The sequence below is a fragment of the Zophobas morio genome, unplaced genomic scaffold (assembly GCF_036711695.1).
Source record: "Zophobas morio isolate AGI-343-1 ecotype UQ-CSIRO unplaced genomic scaffold, CSIRO_AGI_Zmor_V1 ptg000023l, whole genome shotgun sequence".
In the NCBI taxonomy this organism is placed as follows: domain Eukaryota; kingdom Metazoa; phylum Arthropoda; class Insecta; order Coleoptera; family Tenebrionidae; genus Zophobas; species Zophobas morio.
Genome location: NW_026972128.1, coordinates 11142040 through 11164309, shown reverse-complemented (window position 1 = coordinate 11164309; position 22270 = coordinate 11142040). Strand labels below are relative to the sequence as shown.

The 22270-nt window shown below is 32.8% G+C and overlaps 1 protein-coding gene across 2 annotated transcripts in view; it reads left to right on the top strand.

Moving 5' to 3' along the window:
• Nucleotides 1–22270, top strand: part of LOC135134691 (protein madd-4) — a 318408-nt gene that overhangs the window by 29477 nt on the left and 266661 nt on the right. The window lies entirely within an intron of this gene.

The following is a 22270-nucleotide window of genomic DNA, read 5'->3' as shown; positions in this document are numbered from 1 at the left end:
GAGAGACCAATAAAAACACGATCAAAGACAGCCACGGAGTTTTGAAGATTTGTCTTTGATAGAATTTCCCCCATGTTAGATTTATCGTGAATTTAAAAGTTTGAGTTGAAAATGTATCGATCAAAGACAAACTTTTAATTTAGAAATGTCTTATCTTGTTGTATGTAATTTTCTTGTAATTATTAACCAAGCATAAATTATGATTTTTTATTTTTAATGAATATAAATTTCAACCTAATTATTTGCTCGTTTCATCCACGGAAGGTTCGATTTGTTCAAGTGTTTGCAAAGTACGCACCTGCGCAAATAAAATACAGCACACAGTGAGTGAAACTTTAAACACTATTTTTCATTTTCATAGCAGTCTTTGTGATCTATGTGTCATTCAACAGTAAGTTTGTGAAAATATTGCAGCCAAATTTTAAATAAGTACATAGTTATCATTGCCGTTTCATTTTTGCAACTGAAGATGCATTATAGATGTGTTCGGGTTTAAGGATTCTGAATAAATTATTTGACAGCAATAAATTTTGTTCACATTTAAGTAACGGACTTGTTTTCAGGTTTCATATTAGGCTAAACGTGAGATTTTGCAGGTTGCTTAAAAATATGACTTAAAGTGCGGTAGCGTACCATATTTAACTTCGATAAAATCTTACAGGGATTTATAGGGAGAGTGTGTTCGGGTGTCCCCGAGGGTCTATAACTTAAGTGCCTATTGTAACACTCACTAATAATAAAGAAGGATACTTTTCTAAATCGCGCTACACTATAGAGTTTGAATGCGATCCACCTATCAAACGGTTTATTGATTCCTTTATGGTTGATATTCATCATGGTGATATTGTCCGGTGCCCTTCGGTGAAAATTATAGACCATTTACTTGATTTATCATGGCACTCCACCGTGAAAATCAAGTAGGAAGGGCTTCCAAAATCTCACCAAATACACACCTGTACCTAGCGTCATTCGTTATTCATCCGGGCAAATATAATAAACCGTTGTATTACACTGTGTACACTTCGTTAATAATTAAAATTAATTATATCCATAGCTACGTTCTCGTTTAATTAAACAGATTTCTTCTGCCGCGATATGTCGATGTTACAACGAAATTTACTATCTCGCACCTAATAAAAATTTAAAAAATAAACGGTAGCACGGAGGTGCAGAATTGCAGGAATGTTTGCATGGTCGGCACTGTTGGCATTAACTTGTTTGCTTTAGAATTGCAGCAGACTTTGATGCTTGAAAAATTTCTCTCAAAGAAATTCAAATTAAATGTGTCTTGGGAAAATTTACAGAAGCTGTTTACGAGAACATTTTAATTATGATAACACGTTTAAGAACAAACTTTTTTAATTCGGTCATAATTACGCAAAAGTATAAAGGAGATATTTTTGCAAAAAGTTTTTCATTCGAGCATTCAGAAGTTGTACCTGCGTTTTATATTTCAAAATTATATCTTCGTGTTACCTGACATACATATTTATTCTTACCATTAAGTCAAACAACTTCTTCCCATTTTTCACGTCAGATAAGATCATCGGATCAATTTAATATTCATTCGGGTGCTTTGCCCCGATTCTTCGATGATCTAATAGTGAGAAAAAAAACTACCCTCGGCTAATATACATAACATATAAAACTGTCAGTGAGTCTATTCACAGGGTTTTGCCCTTGTCAACAAGCTAGTTTGTGGGCCTAGGGCTTTTTTACAGTCCAAACATTTGTTATGAGACGGGATTATGTAGTTCTCACTGTTTTTTATTAAAACTTCATGGAAGAGAAGTGGGTGTCGTTGGACCGACCATTCGCAAAAAATGTTCGACGGTCCTTCAAAGTTTGTTGGTAGCATGACTTTTATATCCATTATGTAGGAACGATGTAAGTTAAAGCTTACGATATGGAGTAAGTTACAAACAAGGGTACGTGATTTTTTTGGTGATTGGTAATTTTGTAGATGTGTTAGGTGGTGTTAGGTGGTAGGTAAATCTGGATAAATTTTAAAAAGTACATTACATTTTTGGTATTAAATTCCTTTCCAGTCATATATTTTAAGTCTTCTCTTATTAAAACACGTAATATCTAACATACCAGCTTCAAGTGAAAGGAATGTTAATCTTTCCCAAATAGGATGCTAATCTGATCGAAAAGTAGACGGACTTAAAGGCATCTTTTAGTATAAGCTTGTGGATGTGGGATGAGTAAAACGACATCAATACCTGTTATTATCATTGTTACAAAAATTATTATGTAGCTATATATCCCAAGGCCTTTGATTATTTTAACAATCTAACGGTGGCAAGTAGATGACAATTTATATTCTCGTTAAATTACTAAACTTTAAGAATAATTAACTGTATTCTTCCGCATTCATAAATAAAAAAGCCGGTGTGATACGTCGTATTTTATTAAAAGCGCTTATGCCAGACTTGTTTAGATTTGAACAATGCAAGGTAATTCTAATCGCATTAACGACGATGTTATTTAAAATTAAACAACTTTGACGGCGAGAATTCTTTAGTTAAATATTTGTGCTTTCAGTAGACCTCAAGTTAGTGCGTTCATTGAATTTGAAAAATTAATAACATTCATTTGTACGTCACTCCGTAATAATTTATAATCGTCAGAGACAGAGTCATTAAAACGTGTGATATAATGTTCTATAGTGAATAATGGTCCTTGGAATATGAAAAATTTTTGTCATAATGGTGCATGTGCTTGAAAAATTTCATTTATTCATCGTGTCCTAGTGTCCATTAGCTGCGGATCCTGTCAGATACACTGAAGACGTAGCTGTTTTACTGATTTTGAAATATTAATCTGTATTGAGCAGACATTGCATCATTTTGTGAATTTGCATGAGTGTGTTATAGTGTTAAATTACTAAACCATTAGCAGGTTGAGACGTTTAACGCGAAATTATTAAGCAATTTGTTTTAATCATCATTATTAAAATTTTAAGTTTAGTGATACGTAAAACTTGTATAATAATAGTAAAAACAACAAATTCTACGTGTAATATTTTATGTAAATGTACTTAGCAATCACTTTAGTCTCAATTGTTGTTAATAACGATAACAGATAAATGTATATACACATAATTAAAACAATTATGGTATTTAATGTGTACATATATGTACATAGTTTTTAAACATCACTAGATAGGTTTTTGCATCTGCGTGATTATTTTGCACTATATTTATAAGTTTTAAACAGATATGACTAGTTTGTGTTGTGTTTATGTGACGAATATGTTACGCCAAAAAATAGTAAAAATAATGCTGATATACAAAAATATATAACACAATTTTGTTTTGGTGTTTAAATAAATGGGAAACGAAACTATATATTATTGCTTTCAATGGACAGAATGATTTAGGTCGTTATTAAACGTCGCCATATTTTTATGTTTTTCTGTAAGTCGTCTACATTTCTGGTCATTTACATTTTTTTTATTATGTAATATTAGCAAACATTTGAAGAATTCCTCGGGTGTTATTCGGCAATGAAGTATCACTGTTATAACTGGTGGCGGTATGTGAAAACTCTCATAAAAATAAACATGCAAGAATGCAGTCAATAATGTTTACAAGGTGTTGACAATAGTATGTTCAAACAAAAACAAATTGAATTTCACAGAAAATAGTTAGATAAAATATTATTTACCCCCAATAATAATAATCGCGGTATTTTCACAATTATTACAGGCAACAAAAAAACAGCTGTTCGTGACATCTTTATTCTTTTAGATTTAAATTCATTTTAGTTTTTTTTCGAAAGTACGCAAACAAAACGTTTTCCGAAAAAAGGAATAGTTTGTCTCGCTTACATACAGTTGCTGATTCTGCTGCCTCATTAATTTCCGATCGCGTGCCTATGAATTTATGAAAATATCTTCACTTTCCGAAATGTTTGCATCTATCTTAATTCACATGCACTTTATTTCGGCGATGTCAGAAAGCTTTTCGAAATGACAAAGAATAGGTAAGAATAAATGCCACTATTTATAACTAACTAGATTCCAGATTGTTTTAACCAAGCCGTGTTTAATGAACACGAAAACTGCCGAACGAGCTCAAGATGTGACTAATGAGTCAGAACACATCTCCGGTCCCTGTTTAAACAGTCTAAAGTCACCGATTATGAAACTATGATTAAAACATCATTTACATATTCTAAACAAGGTTTTAGATACGGGAGCAGAAACATTGAATTTTTTCACGATTTCTTCTGGTTTTAAGTTAGTTAATTATTTATGTAAGTTAAAGAAACTGTTTTATAATAGTTATTTTGCTGAATATCAAACCTCGTATCCTAAGTATTTTAAGGTTTTGTAGAATACAAAAATGTAAATTTCCCGTTTGGTGACTGTCCCCTATTACTTGACATAATTGTAATCGTCAGAATTGCTGAACTGGTTACTTCAAAATTTAACGTTCGGTTTAAGAACATGGGTAAAATTTTAATCAAAACTCTTCCATTCATCCGAAAAATTGGTAGTGTTATCACAAAATTTTGTTCTCTCTAGAAATGTGCACAATAGTATACTTTTTAGTTTGAGATTTCATACTGTAACTCTGTTTTTAAGTTTACATGAAAAATTCAGCACACTGTAAAACAACATTAATGATGCATTCCATATATTAAAAGTAACATATGTGTTTGTTTTCATAATCAAAAAAATTAAATTAATATTTATTCAAAAATATATGTGGTATTGGCTGCGCTGTAGAGGTGAGAGAAGTTCGGCACTGATGTGGCAAGGGGTTTAATCTGCTGCCGACGATTGTGAAATTGCATCCAGGTAAAACTTAATTTTTAATTCTAAATCACTGGATTTTATTTTTATTTATAAATTTCGCAAAATTAGATACATAAAAAAAATGCTCCAAGATTCATCTCCAGTTGAAGATGCAGGTTCCTTGGACTTTTCACTTAAACCACCGGACTCTTTAGGAAATTTAGATACGGAAGAAGCGTCTCATAAGAAACTTAAACCTAGTGAATCGTTAGAAAGCTTAACGTCACTTGCAGAAAAACTTATCCCAGCAAAGCAGATTATTGAGAATACAGATCATGAATTTCCCTTGGATTTTGATCAACTAATCGAAGTGATAGACATCAATCAACAACCGGATCCTATAGAATATCTCCTCAATTTTACAACTAATATAGAAGGTGTAGTATTGTGTTGCATGAAATATACCTGGCATTAGAATATAGAAATGTCAAAAATAGATGTTTAAATTTTCAACGGAAGGTAAGGAAAGCCTTATCACGTCAAATGGACATGCTCAACACTATGGAAAGTAATACTGGGAAGACACAAACGACAACATCTCTTTCGCAAAATATTGACACCAAAGGAATTGATTCTCTTTTTTTATTTCTCAATGCTTAAGCAATGCGTCACAAATGTTGCATGAATTACTATAGTCACTTAGCGCAGTTAGTAGATCAACCTACTCGATATAGATCGCAGCAACAACCCTTGACATTAGATCTTCTTATAATATCGGATGAAAACTTACTAGCCAATTTAGAATATTTAGGCCCTGTTAGAAAATCAGATCATTTGGTCTTGAAGGTGGAATTACAGATGTGCTTTATGCGGAATAGCAAGGTTATGGTATACCAAAAAAGAATTCTCGACTTTGGTGCACTGGATAATGAACTAAATAAACTAAACTGGTCATCATTATTCACCGGCTCTTCTGTATGTGCCAAGTGGGACATTTTTAAGCAAAAGTTGAATGACTTAATTGAATCTAAGTCTAAAACGATCACACTGAAAAAGTCATATACTTAAAAAGCCATGTATAGATAATAGAACCCTTAAGCTTATCAACAGGAAAAGATGTTTATGGCGTAGTTTCAGAAGAACAAGTAGTCAGGTGGATTATAATGTACATCGAGTATTCTCTAATTGTCTGTCAAAAGTTATCAAAGCTGCCAGAAATAAATATGAGAAAACCATTGGTGAAAACAAAGATCCTAAAAGTTTTTACAAATATATCAGGTGTGCTCTATCAGGTCCTGTCAGAACTCCACAACAAGCGACAAATTTGATTCGGCCAACTACCGCCCGATTAGTTTCACTTCATTGGTGGTGAAGACAATGGAAGCTATAATCTACGAGAAAACGCTAGACTTTCTGCAGAAACATAAGATAATCCCTTCACAGCAGAATGTGTTCGTCCCAGGGAAGTCTGTTTCCTCAAACTTGCTATGATGTCTATCGGACCGACATTACGGTATTAGAGGTCCTCTTCTCCATTGGATTGAATCTTTCCTCACTGATCGCATTTTCAAAGTCAAGGTCGGAAACTCTTAGTCTTTCCGCTCCAGTTTTAAGTGGCGTCCCTCAGGGCTCAATTTTAGGCCCTCTTATTTTTATTACATATGTTGCCGATCTTAGTGGTCTATTAAAGTCTCCTCATGCGTTTTATGCAGATGATTTAAAAATATATGGTATTTCATCTGACCATCAGAAAATAAAAAGGGATTTGACTATATATTGGAAAGAATAATCCTAGGCATAGATACTTTATTAATAACGTGGAACTCTCGACATGTGATGAATACCTAGACCTAGGGGTGTTGATTACATCAAGTCTGTCGTGGTCAGAGCTTTTAATTCCTGTTATTGCTAAGGCAAATAAGATCATTTATTTAGTATCCAAAACTTTTGTTAAACCTAGTGTTGAAACGACAGCAAAAATTTATTAAACTTATGTTCGACCAATATTAGAGTTTGCACTCTTGTTCTGGAAATAGATAAGAAACTATTGGGATCTACTCAGCGCAGAGTAACCAGAATACCATTTGGTATAAATCGTCCGCAATACTTGGATAGACTAGCCGCCATGAACCTACCTTCACCCTCTATAAGAGGAGATGTTATTGCAACTTTTCAGGCTTTAACAACTGCAAATTCACCTATTAAGCAGCTATTTCCACTCAATCCTGATATACGAACTAGAGGACATATTTTCAAGCTTCAAAAAGAGACTTTCAAAACCCGGAGTAGACAGCACTTTTTGTGAAATAGAGTTTTTGATCCTTGAAACTTACTATCGGACTATGTAGTTTTAGGTAATTCTGTGTCATTTAAAATTAACTACGACCATTACTGCACTGAATAACTTTATATTGTTACTTTTATTATAGTTTTGTGTTTTGTAAATAATAGGTTGCGCGGGGATAACAGGTTTAACTTCTGCCCGAACGCATTTATTTAATAATAATAATAATAATAAGATTTTTTAGACGAGACTTCTGAAGTATAGAACAAGATATCCAGCTTTTTAGAAGAATTATAAAATTTGATTTTTCAAATTAATTTAAAGATATGTGTGTAGTATTAAAATAAAGGTAAAGAGGTATGGTATGCGTCTGTTTCAAGTGAGTTTCTCCGTTACCAGTCATTTTATGATGATCAATATTTTAGCAAGGGCAGTTAATTAAGTTAAAATGTATAAGGCAAAATGTACTACTAATAATAACAGTACTATATGCCCCAGTTTTCTGGGAAATCGGGTGGGCTATTCTTGATTAGATCAATAAAATAAATTGTCCCATTCATTATTTTTTTTGAATCACCCTGTATAAGCAGTTATTAAACAATATGAATAAATGTATTTATGTTGTTATACAGTTTTGTTTTTTGCCAAAAATTTGGACGTGTAAGGTAACAAATTAAGACGGATTCATAAACTACGACTATATCTCTCGAAAAGTTTAATTGAATTACTAGGTCACAGTTTTCCATATATTTTTTATACAATAACGTGTTTATTTGAAGTAACTTTTATAAAAGTTTATATATTAAATATTTGTTTTTCCAAAAATCGAAATTTTTGACACCAGATATACAGAAACTTAAAATAACCTTTATAAATTAAATTGTTTATTGTTGAAACACTTAGTACGACTTAAGTATGTTTGTAGTTTTGTACCAGAATACATATTATTATTATCTACGGTCGAGATTGTGTTAAAAGTTTTGGAAAATCAGTATTTTCATTATTCCAGTACAATACAAATGACAGGATAATTGGTTTTGACTTTTGAAATATGTAGAAAAGCCAACAGACATGCAAATTTAAAACCAGTAAAGAATTTAACATATGTATTTTTATGCCAATTTTTAAATAAATAATTACTACAACAGAGAGTGTTAGTTTTTGGGTAATACCTAACATTTAGGTACTGTAGTAGTTATGCCATTCTCAGCTGAAATGTTCAAAATTATGATGAAAGTAATACATAACAGAAGATTAAATTACATATTTAATTAAATTCTAGGTGACCCAACTTCACACATAACCCTAATAAAACCGGATGTTTCTCAAGTTATTTGAGTACTAAAATAGTCTTCATAAGTCATTTATAAACGCATTAAAATTATGTGAATGACGTAATCTTAAATATTAGTCAAATTAGAAGGAAAGTTCTTTGTGTTTGTGATTTTAAAGATTGTCTTAATTCCTGTGTTCATTTTAAAAAACATGATTTCGTGCGCTGTGATTCGTTAAGGTAAAATTTTTCGAAAACAAAATTTTATTATACTTTTTTCTGTAAGAAAGAAGATAAAAATTTTGCAAAGTTTTAGCATATTAAAATTCAGCAAACTATCTACTGGAAAAAAATTTGACAACGGTGATGTAATGTTATTCTTGTAGGGAAATAGTTCCCCTCTTCTGACAACGATAAAAAATGCATTAGTTCAAATATTTTCTTAGTACACTAAACCTTTTCTACTTTTACGTAAAACAAACTTGAATAATTACAGTTAAAAGATAAAAAATGTTTACATCCCGAATTTTATTTTTATCTTATCTCTTGCCGAGATCATGGAAATTCCTCTTGAAGCGAGCAGTTGGCTGAGAGAAGCCGCGAAGCTTAAAAATAATAAAAATTATTATTACAACGCCGAACCACCCACATCAAGTTTTCGTTACGCAAATGGAAAAAATTAGAAAAGCCAACAGTTAATTGAATTGTATCTGTCGGAAGCGCGCCTAATCGAAAAAATATCGCTGGAATTAACCGTAAACGCATCTTTCCTTGATAAGCTATAAGTAATTTGTATTTGACACCCACGAATTTATGCGCCGTTTACGTCCCATATTTTATAGGACAAACGATAAGATAAATGTCCAAACATCGGGAAGGTATGGAATTAAATTTAGAGCCCTGTTTTATATTCAGTGTGTATGGTTTAGGAATGACATTCTTTTTTTGGCTTGTGTACGGAACACGTAAGATTTTATTTTCCTATTAAATTTAATATAAAACTCTCGTTCGTATTCAGGGACCAGAGCAATATAAGGAAGATTATAAAAGGCGGATTAATTTTATCTTGATTACATGTGTCACAGTTTTCAACACGGGCTTTGGACACGACTTAACGCTGCATTCGTAATTTCCACTGACGCGTGAGGAGGGAGCAATTTTAAATCCTTTTGTTAGAATAAATTTCTCCAATTTTTTACATAAATTCTAAAAACGCTTTTGTTTGCAAAATGTTCAAGAGGAGATTATTTAATAGCGCATGTTGTATCATGGGTAGAGAGACACAATTCCAAATTGAATATTGATAATTCGAAATATTATTTATTGTGTTGGGTTTCCTAAACCTTAATTAAATTGGTTGTGCTTCAAATGCTAGAGAGCTTCTTTTCATTTTTTGTTCAGTTTAATATGCACCTCGTACCCAAGCGTGTAATTTTCGATTATAAATGCGTGTACCTCAGGTCTCAGTTCTCAACCTCTATTCTTGTGGCGCTTAGTGTATATAACTATATCGGGTAATTGCGGTTGACAATGATGTTTTTATTAAAACCGGTATCAGATCACAATTACGCGACGGCTAATATCAACCTGACTAGTATCTTATGCACGTTTTGATGGAAATGTGACTGTAAATGCTGAGAAGATTTAATGTTGAATAATTTAATAGAGCGGCAGCAGACGATATATCTTCTATTGGTCAGGTAAATCGATTTGCATGCATAATTGACCCTGTATTCAAGATTAGGTAATAAAAGGTGGACCTTCCCCACGTCTGAACTACAATAAATGCATGGAAGGAGCTTTGAAGTTGCGCGTTCTGTTTTGTGGTTCGCCGCCGTTTTGCCCTTTTTACGGGTACGAGGGGATGTTGCTCGGATTGAAGAGATATCGTGCGTTCTGCGTTCTTTTGTAAGATAACAAGAGTTATTCTGTTTCATGTTATTTCGAAACAGTTTAATAAGAAAGAAATATTTGAAAAACGAAATTTCTTGTGTACATCCTACTGTAGGCTATTGTAGTACCTGCCAAACAAAGTTTTTTACATTACATCATCGTCTCATTTTTATTTAAATTTTATTCGGAATGTGGTATATTTTGAAGCATTTTATTACCCTATATTTTCAATATACACTGCGGTGTGATGTAGTTTATGGACGGAGTTGAACTATATTGTCGCAGGGAATTTTACGTCGCATTGTTCAGGTGTTATAACGTGTGATCGTCAAGTAACTGCTGAATGACCTGTTTTACATATTTTTGGTCGGATATTGTCGTCTATATTACTTTTGTAGGGTGCACTTAACAACTTTATATTGTATTGGGGTTCATTACAAGAGATTTTTTTTTAATACAGCTCCTGAACACAAGTAAATTTACAATTTTAGATCTACTTGGGATTTGAGTTAATGTAGCAATTTATGGGTATGAGTGTATGTATGTTCTGTTTAAACACAAGCATCGTTCAGAATCTTGAACAAAAATTTAATTTTTACGTTTATGTCACTTGAAATTTAAAATACCTAGTTAGGCTTTGTTTCGACACATTTTTATACAGGTTATGAATTATGATGTTCTGAACAACGGTTTAAGTGATGATTACTTAATTCGTTTTAATCAATTATTGATCCGATAGTGATAAAAATTTAAAAAATATTTCAGGGTTTTCTGAAACTGGGTTGATTAACTAATACATTAAAAAACAGTTATTTGAATTCACATGGAATTTTAGACAAAATAATGTTACACTTGATTTTTCAGAAAACTGAAAATTTTGACTTTACCAACGATTTGTATGCAACAAGGTTATATCTACATGTCTAGTTTTCATGTTTTCTTTGGGAATATAAAATTATTGTGGTTGCAATTAAGTATACAATGTACAAAAACTTTATACATTTATTATCATTAAAAACATCAAAAATATACAGGGATGTTCACAAGTTTTAAATTCATTCGAGCTCATTATCACGTATGATATATATGATTTACACACTACCTCCTTCGCTTCTAAGTACAATCGATTTAATAAATTCTAGTTTCTCAGATAAATTAGAAAATTTTATTTTCCAAAATTTATTTTTTATGTTAGTCTAAGTCTATATGTAATGCTGCATGGGTCTACAATTTCGTGAGGATTAGATAAGTCGTTTTTGATTTAATCAATAAAATAAATTGTTTCATCAATTTTTGAGACGTCCTATATACAGGGTGAGCCACTAAGTGCACATCCCTCAATATCTCATTAATTATTAGAAAAAGGAAAAAAATGATGACTTATAGTTGTACTTTTCTTTGAAGACTAAACATTTTCCACTACACAGAGTGTTTTATTTTGAAGGCAAATAGAACGCCCTATATATTTTTAACTATTCTGATTAGTCTCTTCTTAGACTTTGTAATCACAGTTTACTTTTGAAATTCCGATGCGACGTTGCCACTTTTCTTAAAATTTATTCACAGTGGGAAGGTCCATCAAAAAACTGCAATTTTTAAAATGTCTTACAATATTGTGTAGTGAGATAAATAAAGGTACATGTTATGTACCTTATTTATCTCACTACACAATATTGTACACAATCTATCTTTATATACTTTGTTATGGTGTAATTAAAATTGAGTCGTAACATACGGAATGGTTATTAAAAAAAAATAAATGATTGTCATTTTCAGAAATGGGTATTTTAGTCGTTTCGATTAAAACACCCGGTATTTTATTACTGCATCTTAGTGCATTTTTTTTCTCTTTCTTTTTCGATAAATATTTTCTATATTTGAAATTGATAGTTACTGCAATTTTTTTTACTATTTGGGAGAGCCACCGACATATTGAAAGAAAAATTATAAAAAAGGGAATAATAATAGTAATAGTAATAAAATACAGAGTTTCTGTTTGAAAAACTGAAATACTGATATTTGGAAATTGTAACATTTAGAAATTTTTTATAGACACTCTGTTATTAAAATTTTATTTAACTGATACTGCAACAAAGTGCGTTTGTTTCTCCATAAACTATTCCTACACATACCTTAATAATAACGTTACTGCGTTTTTTTTTCTTAACTCTTGCGCTGGTAAAACAATTCAACAAAATTGAAATAACGTGACAACGTCGAATTTCAAAAATAAGTTATGGCTATTTTGAAAGCTAGGAATAGGCTAATGAGAATATGTAAAAATGTAGGATGTTTTATTTAAAAAACTAAGTATGTGTGCTATGCTTCAAAAACAAAACACTCTGTATAGGCGAAAAGAATTTTAATGCAAACTACTTATGGATCCGTACAACCACAAAATTCGACTTCTTACGTCCTGAGCGTAAGCTAAGGAAGTGTAGTAATCGAGTCCATTGCCACTTTTCTATTTTCTCGACGTTTCATGAGCCCTAGAGTACGAAAAAAGTTGTCTACCGTTTCCGTCTGTCTGTCTGTCTGTTTGTCTGTCTGGCGTCTGTGTCGTTTTTTATTAGATACGTAATCGCCGAAACCACTGGGCTGATTATTATCAAATTTTGTACGAGTATGTATATTAGGAATGTCATATAGATCGTAAAATGCTCACCAAAATTTGACTAATCGTCCCCACCACCAATAGAATGACGTCATCTCCAAAATTTACAAAAATATATTTTTTAAAATAAAATACTCCTGCACTTGTGATGTATAAACCCCTGTTGAGTTTTTACCTTAGATATCCAGATTAAAAAAAAAATCAAAATTTTATAACAACATTTGCAATTTAAGTTCGAAACTACAAAACCCAATGCAGTGAAATCTTTCAAACATGTTTAAGTTATCCCTTCCCAAAAAAATGATGACGTCATCTCAAAATTTTGTTTAATAAATCCTCTCTGAAATATGCAAAATAGTATGACTTCATGCTAGTGATTAGTATGGATATAGATAGCATAGTTTTTAGAATTACTTATACAGGGTGACTAAAAAAAATTATGAATGAGGCAATTTATTTTATTAATTAAAATGTCTTACTCCATTTTCCCAAAACTTTGGGAATACAGTAGGTACACTGCATTTATCCAAATTAATATACGTGTCCTTGCAAAAATGTTCATGACGTCATCATAAAATTTTGTAATGGAAAAACTCGCTTGCTTCTATTTCTAATAATTAATGAAATACCGGGGACCTCACCCTGTATACAAAATCAAATTGTATTACCAAAGCGCCAACAACGTTACATCTTGAAGTGTATATTTTAACACAAATTTATTTAATACATGACGTCAATGGATGAATAAATTTTAATTGATCATTTGTGGTTATTATGTCAATCAAGTTTTGTCAAAATTTTACAGTTTATCTTACAAATTTTATTATTTTTATGAAAGCTCGTATGTATAAAGTTAAAAATATGGATTATACTGATTATATTGTTAAAAATAAAATTTTAAGCAACGTATGTATTTTAACAAGATTTTGAAATGACGTCATTAACATGCTGGCAGGAACGAACAGACAACTTTTGTTATTGGTTTACCCGTCTACACGATATTCTTAAAGAACATTTAAAATTTCACAATCATCCATTCTTTTCACATAAAATCGCCAACTCAAGTGACAGACGGACAGATGGAAAAGAGGGCTGACCTTTTCGTATTTTACAGTTTGTAATGACTTTTTTACGATGCTACGGAAACGTAGAATGGTCAGGGCGAAATTTTATTTGAAATGTCGAAAAAACCTCCACTTGTCGATTTTAAAATTAACATGTCGAGTTTTTTCCCAACACGGCGAGTTGTTTCTCCACATTTCAAATAAACTTTCCCCTTACCATTTACTGTTTCATACAGTACGTGAAAACTTCAGAAAATACAACATATCAACGATTTATATTTCCAGCTTGAAACGTATTGCAGTAGCTTCACTTTGACGAATTTACGGTTTTATGTGGGCTGGCTTTTACAGGTTGTACGATATGAAATGTCGGTGTCCCATTTCCGTCGTGTCTGTCTGTCATTTATTAGCAATTTTAACACACACATAGTAATTTTCAAAATTCTGGACCGATTGTTGTGAAATTTCACGTATTCTTTAGGATTATCGTGTACAAATCCGGATTCATCTGTTTTTCTCTTTCATAAACGTCATGATGTCATCTGAAAAATTCAAAAATAATAAGTAAAATATTTTTTATCATAAAATTGTACAATTTACTTTACTACTCAATAGATAGAATAGAAATAGACGAAAGTTCCAAATTGAATAGCAAGTAACTACAATCACAGTATCTAAAAACTAAATGATGCATTGATTCATGTCGCTTTACTGTATTTTGCATCATTTGTGCGCGACACAGGTGATGGCTAGCGAAATCCTAAAAAATGACGCAGAGAAAGATTTGTTGCACAAAGAAAGAAAAGTGGTTGACAAAAACGATTATCATTACTAATGTTTACCTATTTACTTAATGCAAAAAAATGTCGTCTAAAACTGACTGTTAAGTTGACCGTTTAAATAAACTGTACAAACTAGAGTAAGTTAACCGAGGCGCAGCTTTGCATTTTGCTAAAATTTGATTTTCCGAGATTGTGTAACAGTACCTAATATTATCACTTCCGAGCAGTTACAAGTATTGATGTAATAATCCACTTACGAACGTGCCCAAATTCCGGAGCAGATAAGAGAAAATCTCTGCTTGATATTTCCAAGTAATTCAGTAACAATAGCTGGCTGTCGTAGTATCCACAACATTGTGACTCGATGACGCCATTTTGTCTCGTTCAATTCGTCCGATTCCATTCTCTAGTATTTATCCAGCATTTGGATTGTGTTTGAACGGTTTATGGGAGTAATTCACCACATTACCTGTCCCATTCCGAAGACGACTACAATTCTCATTAGAATGCTCTGCTATACGGAGAGGCTCAAAGTCCCCTACTTATCTGTAAAGCACGTGTCACACTTTCAAATGATAATTGGACTTTATTACCATCGTTCGCCGCAAAACCCTTAATTTACAACGTTATCAAACACATATAATCGTAAATTATTTTCCGAAGTTGGAAGAGGACGCCTTCGAAATAATCAGTTGATGCTTTAGGCTCCGATCTATCGCATTTGTATTTTCACCTCCACACTATTTACACAAGTCGTATACGCACATGACAGTTCTTGGAATTGTCTGCGTATGTGAGCCATCCAAGCGTGAAAATCCCCCAAATTTAGGACACAAGCGATGGATTGTTGTGAATTTACAAGAGTTGATTACGTTTGACTACAAGTTTGTTCATTAGCAGTGCCGCCAACCCATCATTTGTCAAGAGAAGCGTGCTTCGTAATTGTAAACAGCGTATATAGAATTTCTCTTAATGTCTTGTCTTGAGTCGTGACTCGCGGTCGACTGCGATTGAAGGCGCTAGCTTAACAGAAGCTCACCTGTCACTTGTTTTTCTTCGTAATCGCTGGCGCCGACTCTTTGCATGATTAAAACGGGCTTATTACAGAAAAAGTTGAAAGGTAATTCTTCACAAGGTTATAGCACTCTTCGTGGTGATGTAATCGCATTACCGCAAAGCGCTGAAATGAGACGAGGATTGTTTTTTGTCTTATTGTACCTAATCTCTCGTCGTAATTAATATTTTAACACTGAAACAGTAGACGTACAATTAAAACAAAAAGGAAAGTCGATATGATAGTGTAGCACAGTTTTATGACAACTGTAAGGAAATGCTATATATGTATTGTTGTAGTTTCCGGTGTTGATATTTTACGATGTCAGTTTAATGGGGCTCTCGAGGAGAAAACGAATCAAAGTAGCCAAACTGTCAATTCAGAATTTATTGTAGAATGTATTTATGCATAATGTCACTTATTTGTGTGTATGTATAGTGTGTATATAAACGTTTGTATGTAGATCAGGTGGTGAACGTGCTGGCAATCTCTTTCTTTGTGTATTATTCTGTCATCCTAAATATATGCGCTGTAGCTCCATCTTGTTTAAAGCAGCTACCGTTACTTCATCGTGTAGTTGCTGTATAAATACTTCTAAAAGCTGTCCCTACATAGGACAGCTTTTGGAAGAAAACTGGTTCAATTAAACCTCTGCGAGAAACTACGATCCATATTCCTACTTTAATTGGATGTAAAAGGGTTTCCACAAAGTGATGGGGACATTCAGCACTCTAATTTGGAAAGTTTTGTGAATTCACATATCCAGAGATAGGTGAAATCAAAGTCAAGTCCGGCATATCATCATTATTTGAATTGAAAGAACCTCTTACATTGGGTAATTTTCAAGGATGCAAGTTAGTCTTTCAATTAACAATTTTGTGGCAAGTACTCACTGAAACGACCATTTGAAGAGATAATCTCCGCATAGATGTTCGTGGATTCTCTTCTATTGTTCCTCTCACGTTTTCAACAATGTCCTCAGACACACTAGGCCGTTCAGAATATTTGCTTTTGTGTATTGTCCCCGTCTTAGCAAAATGGTTTACCATGTCTCCAGTATGCTTCTGTAAAGAAGAGTCGTTGCCTAGAAACTTAGGAAATTTGGCTAGAAATTCGCTCTTACAGGAAAGAACTGTACATATGTTCCACCTTCAAAGAGTCATTGCGATAACACGTCATCATAACAGAAGTATCTCGTTCTATAGTGAAACGCGTTGTCCGAAATTTATTAACTTGAAACTTGTATAAATGTTGTCGTTTTTGTTTAACGTTTGCGACGCAAATTGCACAAACTGACGAGTACAAAAAGTAGTGGGGGAACAATTTCTAGGTTAAGTTACCTCAGTTCACAGCCAAAGTTATTTTGTACTTTGGTTGATAGTATAAAATTGACAGATTTAGCGATTACCAGCTTTGGGCATGCATATTAGTAATTTAGTAACAGATTCTATCGAATAAGAATTGGTGTATGACACAGTGTTAATGAAGTGGCAAATTTATCACAATCCAAAGCTCACTTGATGAATAACGACGATTTATGCTTACCCAATATGTGTAATTTAGATACGAACTTAGCATTTGATGTAATTTGTTAACAATGCATTGTAGACTAGCATTATAATAAATTATCGCTTGCGATTTCGGTTCAAACTAATCTCCTCAATTGATAGATGCCTTCAACAGGTGTGAGGTTGGTGGTTGTCATATCATTGACATGTCTATGGTAAATTTTAATTCCTCTTAAAAGGTGTGCAGCAGTATTATTTGTCTTAAAATGTTTTTAAGACAGTTAAATTATTAAATTAAAAAGTTTAAATTCAGTACTTTATTTATGAAAATATTTATAATATCGAAATACATACAAATGTAGACACAGTTTTTGAAGTGTTTGTCTATTGATTACATCCAATTATAGCATTCACAGAAAATTTGCACATGATGTCATAAAAACAATGAAGTACATTTTTATCTACTTAATTATAAAATTGCGTGCAATTGTGTTATTTAATGGTAAAATTTATTAAAGTGCGTGTTGTCAAACGTTTGAATTATATTCGGGTTCGAGCAATCTTGCTGCCCTATCTTGTCAAATGTTACTTTCCGACGATTCATGACTCCTAGAATAGGAAAAAACAGTCTTCCGTTTTCGTATGTCTGTCGTCTGTCTGTCGTAACTACCGGACCGCTTGTTGTCAAATTTTATATGTAGGGGAACGAGGGGCTTGTTGTAACAGTTTTTAGGAAAACGAATATAATTTGGTATCTATTAGCTGTTTGACCATTATAAAAGTATCTATCGGTAGTCTAACTATTCCCCTATTGGACTGAACAGGCAAAAGGTCAAAATTGTTCATCTTCACTTCACACCAGGCATTTTCTTAAAAAAAGTGCATTGTTACAACTTGCCCCGTGGTTGGGGCTAGTTGTAACAGCCATGAGACAGGTAGTACCAGTAAAAATAAAGCTGATGTTGATACATATTTAGACTTTATTTTTCAAAAATCAACACAACACTTCATTATATACAATTTTTTTTCAGTAAAACTGAAATAAACTTTTAGAAAAAGAGTTAACATTAAAAATTTGAGTGTTGTCTTCCTTTTTCTTAATATATCTGGAAAGCGATATATGGCATAGGTCAAAATTTTGGCTCGCTTTTCGTATGCTAGGTACGAGATTTGTAGAAGTGAATTTGGGATAAGTTGTAACATGTTACAACTTGCCCCAAAGCTATTGTTACAACATGCCCCGTAGCACAATTTTCTACATTTAATTAAATTTCGACAAAATTATGTGGCTTAGCGTCAAAATGTGTAAGGAATATCAAAGCTGAGTAATTTTTGAGCTACATGCAAAACTAAAAGTTTTAAATTAATTAATAACTGATACGAAAAACCAAATTTTACTAAAGCAATATTTTACATTACTTGGCTAAAACGAAACACGTGCACACATCCACTTACTGCGCTGGCTCAAGGAACAGTGGTTGTGATGACATGATATCTTATGGTGCAAGAATTAAATTCAGTAAAATACCTGACGTTAAAGAGTTTAAATTGTGGGTAAAAATTTAGTGTTACAACTTACCCCTGTTACAACAAGCCCCTAGTTCCCCTATATTAGGAATATCCTGAAAATGCTTGTCAAAATTTGGCGAATCATCCCCACTTACAATTTAATGAAGTCATTTTAAAAGCTTTGTACATTAAACTTATGTAAATGTTTTGCAAGAATATATTCCTACACTTGTGGTCTATGAATCCGCGAGTTTTTGCCTTTGACATCCAAGTCTTTGTAAAAAAAATCCAAATTGTATGGCCACTTTTTATGCCAGTATGTAAGCGGCACGCAGGTCTCAGTAGGGCAAAGGCGATCGTCTCCGATTTGTAACCCAAAGATTCTTTTGATGCGCTAATTTTCCATTAAACTGTGACTCTTATAATCTATATATTTTTTACTTGAAAATTTGAGAATACTGTAATGTTGCGTCTGCTTACATTTAATAATAATAAAATAAGAAGTATTATATTGTAGCTTAATTAATAATTTTAGTAGTCTTTTCTGTTTGAGTAGAGAAAATCATTAAAATTCTTCCGCATATTCTGATCAACCAACTAGGTGGGTATTTAATGGTCGCATTATACCGATTTATAAACATCAACAATCGAATCTAAGCATGCGCTAATAATGTGTGTTTTTCCGTTTGGTTATCTGTTTTAAATATATTTATCTAATATTACCCTTATTTTAAGTAATAGGGGTTGTCATAAACAAATAAATAAAATTCCCGAAATTACGTTTTATTATTTTTCGAAGAATCTGTACTTGTTCTACTGTGCTTCCCTCGTCGAGCGAAGTTCTGTCCCAATAATGTTAGATCAATTTTTACTTTCCGAACGTAAGCCAAGAAAATATCGCATTCGAGCCCATCGGGCGACTGGCTACTTTCATATTTTCTGGATATGTCATGACCTCTAGGTTACTAAAAAAGAGGTCTCCCGTTTCCGTATATCTGTCTATCCGCCGTCTGTATCGATTTTTGTAGTTTCTTTCCAAGTTACTAAACTGTAAAACTTTATTGTGTCGTTTTTAAAAATTATGCATGCATACACGTAAAAAAATGTATAGATAATAAATCACAAGCATACATATACTATATGACACATTTTACATAGGATTTATCAAGCAAAATTTTGAGATGGCTTCATCAATTTTTTGGTGAAGATGATCAGACAAATGTTGGTTAGCGGTTTGTCATTTATAAGATTTATGTGCCTAAAACAAATCTAAAAATTCAACCCAGTTGTCCAGCAATTTCTTGTCTGATAAAGTCGCCAGCAGACGACGGATAAATGCCAGACAGATAAATGGAGACGGAAGACTTACTATTTCATATTCTAGGAGATATGAAATGTCGAGAAAACGTGAAATTGGTCGTTCATAGGATGGACTTTATTAGATTAGAATACCCACTTCGACAGTTTGGGAAGTAAAAATGTTTCTGTTTTTGTTTTCTTTTTATTTTGTAGCTATTTTCTCACAAAAATTTTACAAAAATTTTGAGAAGAGCGAAAAATACTACCAGTCAACGTATATAATTTAATTTTGTAGAAACGACAGAAACCAGAACTTTATCAGTTTTTTGTTTTTTTTTGTTTTTAATATTCATGTTTATGTAAATAATAAAAACTAATAAAATACATTACAATTGGGGTATGTGGCCTTTGAAGGAGACGTTGGCGAGATAACAGTGATGATAATGCCCATGCAACGTTTTAAATCTCATAAATATATTCAAGATAAGATCTAAACCTGGTCTTGGTTTAATACAATTAGTTTATCTATAAAGTGTCAGTGCTCGCACCTTCAAACTGTCCATGAAACCTACATTTGTTATGTTGGTCCTACGATAAACGACTCTTTAATTTTTCACACGGATTAGAGACTCAAAAAAATACGGGAACCTTGTGAGAAAGTGGTGTTTTTATGTTTCTCTCTGTATATAACGTGGTCAGACTACTTAATGACTTGGTAGATTAGTTTCTGGTCTTATCAAATGAAAATATAGAAATTAACATATCGCCTACTAACGAGGGTTGAAGGGTCGGAATGCCATTATTCCCACTATCTACCCATCACTACAACTTTTTGTGGCTCAATAGCTTGTAGTCTCACCCCATTAACTTCTTCTTGCGAGAAGTGTGTTGTTTTTTATTTGGAAGCTATAATAGTTGATACATATTTTGTGTTCGTGTGTGGCAACGACTCCACTTGCTTCCCAACGTTTTCGTCTATGATATTTCTTAATTTAGTTTGACAGCACGTCATCGGTAAATATTGAATTTACTCCACATATTAGTCATGCTCTTATGATGTTAGTAAAAGTGCTTTATGCAACCATGCGACATTTTTACTTTTCCTTCGCATACTTAGCAATTTTTCTGGTTCGTAACAACCGTGATCTTCAGCGTCTCTAAAGATCTTTGTGTTCATACATATTGACGTAACTCATGCGATAAATGCTCTCTTTCCTAAAATAGGGTTTTCAAATGTGAGAAGTATTCAAAAGATTTCTAGCTCTCGTATAAAGTTGATTCTTTATTGTCCCCATTGCCCAAATCGATGAGGGCACGTAAAGTTGAGCATTGGAAAGGCAAACACGCTACGGACAGGACTAAAAGGACGGAAAATAGAAGGGTGCAAAGTCAAACGTAGGTAAACTGAAAGCACATCAATCAGCAAACGGAATTAAGAAAAAAAAACTTGCGTACATGTGCTTGTTTGCTCAGTGTACCGTGGACCAACGATTATGTGATGATCTAATGCACGAAGACCGGATTATTCAATAGTGAATGTGAGAGTATGAAGACTTAAATAGATTGGGACATCACAACCGTTAGATCCGTCTTTAGAAAGTAGTGCGATAAAAACAAACGTTTTTATCTTTAAACTCGTCATTAACTAGTAAGTAAGTTTTTTTTGTTAGATAGGTAGCATAAAACAGTATGAGGTAATCTGTGATGATTCAGATTCGTTAACTTGTAAAAAATAAATCTAAACGTCTGGAGCTGTTGTTTGTGTTTTGTGTGAAACATTTTCTCGTTGGAAGCGTCGTTAATGGATGTTTTTTTTTTCGGAACTTCAATCGAAATTTCTTTTGTGGTCTCGCACCCATAAGGAACAATAAAAGAGTAATAAAGATAACTTTACGTTTTGTTGTTTTTATTTAGTCAAATTGGGTGTCATTTTTTCTAAAATTGGGGCCACACTACCAGTGTACAAAAGGCTTTTATTTCAATTATTGGATGGTGCTAGCTTTATAAGAGATGATGCTAGCGAATGCTAGGTTAGAACAACGTGGTGTGTCAGCTTTTACCCAGCCAACTTAAATAGCATACCATAATTAGCTGCGCTTTGACTGTACCGATGCACGTTGAGTGAATGTGATGAAATGTTCGCAGAATGTAATCATCCAGTAATGCCAATTTAAGACGGCTTCCAAAGTTCGCTCTAATTCAGTTTATTTTCGATCGTACGGGATGATTAGTCGTCTTGACTC